General features: G+C 38.0%; 1 long non-coding RNA gene across 1 annotated transcript; it reads left to right on the top strand.

Moving 5' to 3' along the window:
* The first annotated feature begins 1,741 nt into the window (after positions 1-1,741).
* LOC110340690 lies at positions 1,742-5,248 on the top strand. Its single transcript, XR_002382489.2, has 4 exons — positions 1,742-1,791; positions 4,423-4,544; positions 4,778-4,864; positions 5,042-5,248. It is a non-coding gene; the product is annotated as an uncharacterized LOC110340690 (long non-coding RNA).
* The last annotated feature ends 403 nt before the right edge of the window (positions 5,249-5,651 follow it).

Here is a 5,651-nt window from a genome sequence, read left to right as displayed (position 1 = left end):
AGCGATGCCCAGATATCCCAGATAGTACCCCACTCAGGTAATAAATGACTTATAACCAAGCCAGCACTGAAGACAACTGATCCATCACTCTGGGATACTGCACTCCTCCACCATCCTGCTCACTTATGTTGTCACTGACATAATAAGAGGGAAGGATATGATTATAATCACATGAAACATTATTACAGCCTTTGCACTAAAGTAAAATCAGCAAAGATGTTATCAGCTTAATATAATCAATAAGCTACAAATGCATATTTTAAACTTTTGTTGGCTCCATATTCCAAATATGGGAGAAAATATGTCCTAGTTATTCATATAGAATATTTTTAAAATAATACCAAAAGGACAAATAGCCATATCAGTGAGTAAGAAAATCAACTGAAGACACAATTCTCAAAAGAAAATGTACAAATGGCCAATAAATACAAGAAAAAAATATTCAACTCCTTAGCGATTGGAGAAAGACAATTTAAAAGGATGGAGAAGAGGAGGAAAAAGAAAACAAAAACAAGCAATTGAGTTGGGAGGAAATAGCCAAAGCATCTTGAAGCCGAGCCCAGGCTGCAGAATGAGCTAAGAGCCAGCTGATCTGTATTGTGAGAGTGTGTGGAGTGTAGCCTGGGTTATATAATGAATTTCAGACTGACCTGGGTTATTTATCACCACCACACACCAATAAAAACCCAGAGGTTCACACACACACACACACACACACACACACACACACACACACACACACACCACCACCACCACCAACCACCACCACCAACAAAAAGCAACAAATCTGGCAAGGACGTGCCACACGTGTAAGAGGTACTGGGTGGAGAGGTAAGCAAGCTGAGTTGCAAGTTAACAAGCAGCACCCCTCTCTGGCTTCTGCTTCAGTTCCTGCCTCCATGCTCTTGTCTTGCACAGAAACTTGGGCTTCTCTCAGGGACAGAATGTGGGCAGTAAGATAAAGTGCTTTTGGTCAGTGTTTTAGTGAAACAATGAAAAGTAAATGAGGACATTGAAATATAGTGTGCTATGGTTATACTACTCCTTGGCATATACTTGAAAGAATCCAAAGCAGCATATTACAACAGAAATACCTGCATAGTTACATTTAACATGGCACTATTCACAATAGGAAAGTTACAAAATCAGTCTTAGTGCCCACCAATAGATGAATGGATAACGAAAATGCTTCATGTATACAATGAAGTATTACTTGGGCATAAAGAGAGTAAGATATGTTATTTACAGAAAACTGAATGGCACTAGACATTGTGTTAGCTGAAATAAACTGGAAAGGGTCAGATAAAGGAGTACATTATTGAATCTACTTTAAACTAGAAAGCAAATATCAATCTCAAATATTTTACATTGGCATGGGTTTTTGTACACTGATACAAATTTAAGGCTATTTTTGTTATACTGTGTGGGGAGCCGCCCCCCACATTCTCCGTTACAAGATGGCGCCGACATCCGTTGTCAGTTGGAGTAAACAACCTTGGTGCGCATGTGCCTGCTACTTTTCTATCCCTTACTCTCTGCCTCTCCCGTGGCGTCATATGGGCTGAAGAGCAGGAGCCAGTCAGGAGATGACACGTCCGAGGCGGGGACTGCTGAGCTATATAAGGGTTGGGCTTTTCGCTCCCCGGGTCTCTGCTCTGTAAGCTTATGCTCTCCCTCTCAAGACGCATTAAAGCTGTTCTGCAGAAGGATCCTAAGTGTGCCGCGTCGTTCTTGCTGGCGAGACGGTAGCGCGGGACAATACTGTATATATGCTTTTACTCTTTTTTTAAGGTATTGTACCTGGGCAGCTCATTTAAAAATAATGCATAATTAAGAAATGTACATTAGTAGTTAGTCATCTATAATAATCAAACTTGTAGTTAGATTAGGTATGTTTCCAAGGTAAATGTAGCAGGCTTGCTTGGACTGCCAGGCCCCAAATCATGACACAGATTATGGATGCTTGACCTTAACTTAGGTTTGTTTCTAGGTAGTTCTTTTTTTAATTAAATTAACCCACTTCTTTTAATGTATATGCTGCCCTAATGCTCATTTACCTCATCTAAGTACTGTCCATCCTGCTTTCCTTCTTCCTCTGTGTCTATCAGTCTGACCCCTGGCTGGTTTTTCTCTGCCCACCAGTCCCACCTATCTCTCCTCTGCCTAGCTGTTGGTCATTCAGCTTTTTATCAGACCAATCAGGTGCCTTAAGCAGGCAAGATAAAACAGCAACACATCTTTACATAGTTAAGCAAATGCAGATAAACAAAAGCAAAACATCTTTTAAATAAATACTCTTCAACACAAACAAATGTACCACATCTTTACTTAAGTAAATGTTCTATTCCCAACAATAAACCATATACAGAAAGAAAAAAATTTCATAGCTAACCCATGTTCTAAAACTAAATTGGGCATGGGGGGGCGTGGGGAGATGTAATGCTATAAAAGGGAAGCAATTTGGGAAATGAGAGTAATCGTGGGAGAGTATATATGACAAAAATCAGGCTATTTATGGGTGACTTTGATCAAAATAAGTGATAAGCATCCCAGAAAATGTCACAATAAAATTATTTATTTTGTGTAATTAATTTAGTAATCAAAGATCCATAAAATATTCATACAGGCAATGGCTGGAGAGACAGCTCAGTGGTTAATAGCACATGCTACTCTCATAGAGAACTCAGATTTGGTTCTCATAACCCACATGGTATCTCACAACTATCTTTAACTCCAGCTCCAGGGTATCCAATGCTCTCTTCTGGTCTCTGTGGACCACAGGCATGTATGTGGTGTACATACACACATATAAGCAAACACTCATACACACAAAATGAGAAAATAAATATTTTTAAATCATACAAAACTTATAGAAGGATACATTAGAGGACTAAAGTTCCAGTGGGTTAGGGTTCAAAATGGCCAGGCAGAACCATGGCAGTAGAAACAGCTGAGACCTTACATCTCAACCCACAAACAAGAAACAGAGGAAAATAAATTGGGGATGTTGTATGTATGGCTTTTGAAACCTCAAAGCCTGACCCCAGCAGGCTTCCCTACAACAAAGCCACATCTTCTAAGGGTCTCCAAACTCAACAATAACTGGAACATAGTAGTCACATGTTCAAGACTTATGGGGGAAATCACATACAAACCCCAAGAGTAGCCAAAGAGTTAAGAGGCTTTAACATTCATCAGAAGTTAGATCTTTACAGCTATAGTACATACACATAGTGCATTAAAGACTCCTCCACATTGACTAGCCTAGCATGGCTCCTGGAGATGCAACACATGTGATCTTTATAACACTTCAATTTCTCTTTCTACAAAACAGGCATAATGCCTCCCTTGCTTATACTGAAGGAATTAATATTTGAAGTACTAAGGTCAATGTATGTCAATGCCATTTCCTGGGAAACAATAACTCTTTTTTTCTACTTTTTTATTTAAATTAGAAACAAACTTATTTTACATGTCAATCCCAGTTCTCTCTACCTCCCCTCTTCCCCTGCCCCCCACTTAACCCCTATCACATCCCCTTTCTGATCCCCAGGGAGGGTGAGGCCTTCCAAGGGTGAATCTTCAAAGTCTGTCATATCATTTGGAGCAGGGCCTAGACCCTACCCCATGTATCTAGGCTGAGAAAGTATCCCTCTATGTGGAATGGGCTCCCAAATTCCATTCATATGCTAGTGATAGAACTTCAAAGTAGCATTAAGTACTATTAATAAGACCCAGACTACTGTGAGTATGCTTATAACACATGTCTTTTATGTGGATTTCTGGTCCTGAAATGGAAATGTACATTATTATAGAATACAATATGCCATAGGAAACTTTCCAAAATACTTTCTAAACAACACAACTAATATGAATATGAAGTAACACATACCTACTTTAGAAAATATATAACACTCAAAGTTATTGAAATAAATTCAACAGAACTGGAATAATTTGCCTTGTTTTCTATCATGTAAGAAATTTTCTAATTAAGTGATCATAGCAACTGAAAATCCAGTAGATCATTATGATGTATAAAATAATTCATGTCCCCAATGTGTGATTAAAATATAACTTCAGGATATTAACCCAACCTAAATCATAAGTACTATTCAATATTTTCATTTTACATAACAGCACTCAGCATATTAATCAAATGTTTTTTACAGTGTAAATAGGCAGGAACACTTATTTGTATTTTCTACTTATTCTACCCAATCTCCTTGATATCACATACATGTGAAAGGAAGTGATGTAACTGAAACCTGGTTGGTTGTATAAGCCATAGTAAAATCTCAAAAATGTGCATTTTCATCTATTGACTACTGTCTTGGTTAGGTTATCATTGCTCTGATGAAAAAATGACCAGAAACACTTGGGAAGAAGAGATGTGTCTGACTTATAATCACATTTCATTGACAGAAACCAAGGCAATAACTCAAAACTGGTGAGAACCTGGAGGCCAGAACTGATGCAGAGGCTGTTTACTGACTTGTTCTTCATGGCTTGCTCAACCTGCTTTCTTATAAAACCCAGAACCACAGGTATCCCCGCATGCAATGGTCTGTCCACATCATCAGTCACTAATGAAGAAAATGCCCTACAGGCTTACCTGAAGCTTAGGTTTATAGAGGCACTTTTTCAATTGGGATTTCCTCCTCTCAGATGGTTCTAGCTTGTATCAAATGACAGAAAACTAGCCAGCACAACTACTTAACCTTTCTTTCCCAGCAAATTTTAAGTTGAGGGATTTATTTAATTTGTTCATTCATTTTAGAAACTGAACATGAACCAGTGTAAAATGAAGCTCATGTTTTATCCTGGGAATGCAGAGCCTGGGCAATGAAGTCACAACAATTTCATGGTATGCTGGCATTTTGGGTCACTTCTAGATCTGTTGACTTAACGATGCATCAAGGAATAATTATAAATGCTATGTAATAAAAGATATCTAAAGCCCATTATGTCTAATTAACTAGGGTAAACATGACTAATTACGCCAAAAAGAGTTACCCCAAATTATCTTGATCTTTCCAAATAGTGTGTGAGAAGAAGAGGAAGAAGAAAAGGAATACCAGAAGTTTGTGGGAGCCATAATAATTAAAGATGAATTTCACTTGAAGAGTCTTTTAGAAAAGTCTCATTATATGAATCAATCAAAGATACTGAATAAAAATGGTGATGTTTCTCTTTCAGAATTTGCAAAACTATTCCAAATGTAAATTTTTGTTTAAGTCAAATATTACATTATTTTCATAAAATTTATAAGTTCTTTTTTGTTTTTATTTATTTATTTATTTTTCAGTTTAAATTTAGATAAGAAACAAGGTTGCTTCACAAGTCAGTTCCAGGTCCCCCTCCCTTTCCCTCCCCTCCTCCCGTGCCCTCCCCCCAACCCCCCAATTATCCCCTCATTTCCCCAGGGAGGGTGAGGCCCTCCATGGGGGTGTCCATAGTCTGTCATTTCATATAGGGCAGGGCCTAGACCAAAATTTATAAGTTCTTTGAGTGGAAGTTAATTCAAATATGAGAATTCTGGCAGATACATCTCTCTTGTTATTTTTTTGCCAGTAGAAAAACACACACCTGTATTCAGCCCAAAAGTAAAAGCTTTCCATCTTACTACATTTATTTTCATAGTACACCCCTTT

The sequence above is a fragment of the Mesocricetus auratus genome, unplaced genomic scaffold (genome assembly GCF_017639785.1).
Source record: "Mesocricetus auratus isolate SY011 unplaced genomic scaffold, BCM_Maur_2.0 Super-Scaffold_100004, whole genome shotgun sequence".
NCBI lineage: Eukaryota > Metazoa > Chordata > Mammalia > Rodentia > Cricetidae > Mesocricetus > Mesocricetus auratus.
The sequence above is the reverse complement of the archived record's forward strand: the minus strand, read 5'-3'. Positions and strand labels throughout refer to the sequence as shown.